Source organism: Octodon degus, unplaced genomic scaffold, assembly GCF_000260255.1.
Source record: "Octodon degus isolate 3935 unplaced genomic scaffold, OctDeg1.0 scaffold00103, whole genome shotgun sequence".
Classification (NCBI taxonomy): Eukaryota; Metazoa; Chordata; class Mammalia; order Rodentia; family Octodontidae; genus Octodon; species Octodon degus.
This window is the reverse complement of record NW_004524679.1, coordinates 11,019,731-11,020,682: the sequence shown is the minus strand read 5'-3', so window position 1 is coordinate 11,020,682 and position 952 is coordinate 11,019,731. Positions and strand designations below refer to the sequence as shown.

The 952-nt window shown below is 30.4% G+C and overlaps 1 protein-coding gene across 8 annotated transcripts in view; it reads right to left on the bottom strand.

Annotated features, from left to right (window-relative positions):
* LOC101568064 (protocadherin-11 X-linked) overlaps positions 1–952 on the bottom strand; it is a 1,027,172-nt gene that overhangs the window by 52,042 nt on the left and 974,178 nt on the right. The gene's annotated exons all lie outside the window — the stretch shown is intronic.

Sequence of the window (952 nt, the reverse complement as noted above, 5' to 3'; positions counted from 1 at the left end):
TTTAAAAAGATGCTGAAACCAAAACAAATATTTTATTTATAGAGAAAATCTTAACATACATATCACTGAGTATAGTAAGAATATGGAGTACACAGTATTGTAACAAAATAGATATCAACAACAAAAAATGCAGAGAAGGATACACTGTCCTTTGAAACCACTTCCAAATGAATGTTTGTAATCCAAAGAGGTTGAGAACAAGTGAGGAAAAGTGAAAATATATTGAAATATATATGTTTAGTACAGCATAATGAAGATAATGTTCAGAAATATTTTATTGTGTTTCAAATAAGAAATGTGCTTTTGGATGATAAATTAATTTGGACAAAACTTCCTCCTCATTATGAATACACACACTTATTTGAAATTGAAACTGAATTTTAGAATTATTTTTAATTCTTAGTCATTTAATTTACCCACAGAGACTTTGTGTTTCAAGAATTAAAAATGGAAATCTTAGCCTTTCATAATTCAGGTATGATCATATATCTGGATAAGTATATCATCATGATGATCCTTATCATTCTTTAACTATCATCAATTTAAAGACAGATACATATTTTATAGACATGTTCTTTAGTTGTATGCCAAAGTCAAATTAAACTGTAATTAAACAGCTATTTTAGGCAAATTGTTCTATTTAATATATGGTCACAGAAGCTGGCCCAGACACAACCATGGGAACTTAAAGCTGTAGAGTGCTGCCTTGACCATGTTCCCCAGCATGTGTGGCCAACATGAACTTGGCAGCAAGTGACAGCCTATAAGCAGATGCCCTAGCCTTTATCCATCAATTTCACGTACTGGAAAACTTATAGGCACCAACTGATAAATGTTCAAAGCTAAAACTTGCATAAAATGAATGAAATATTGTTATAAATTTGCTTCCACTATTTTTGAATTTCTTAGATTTGTCAATCCAATAAGTGAGACATATATGGCTCATATAAAC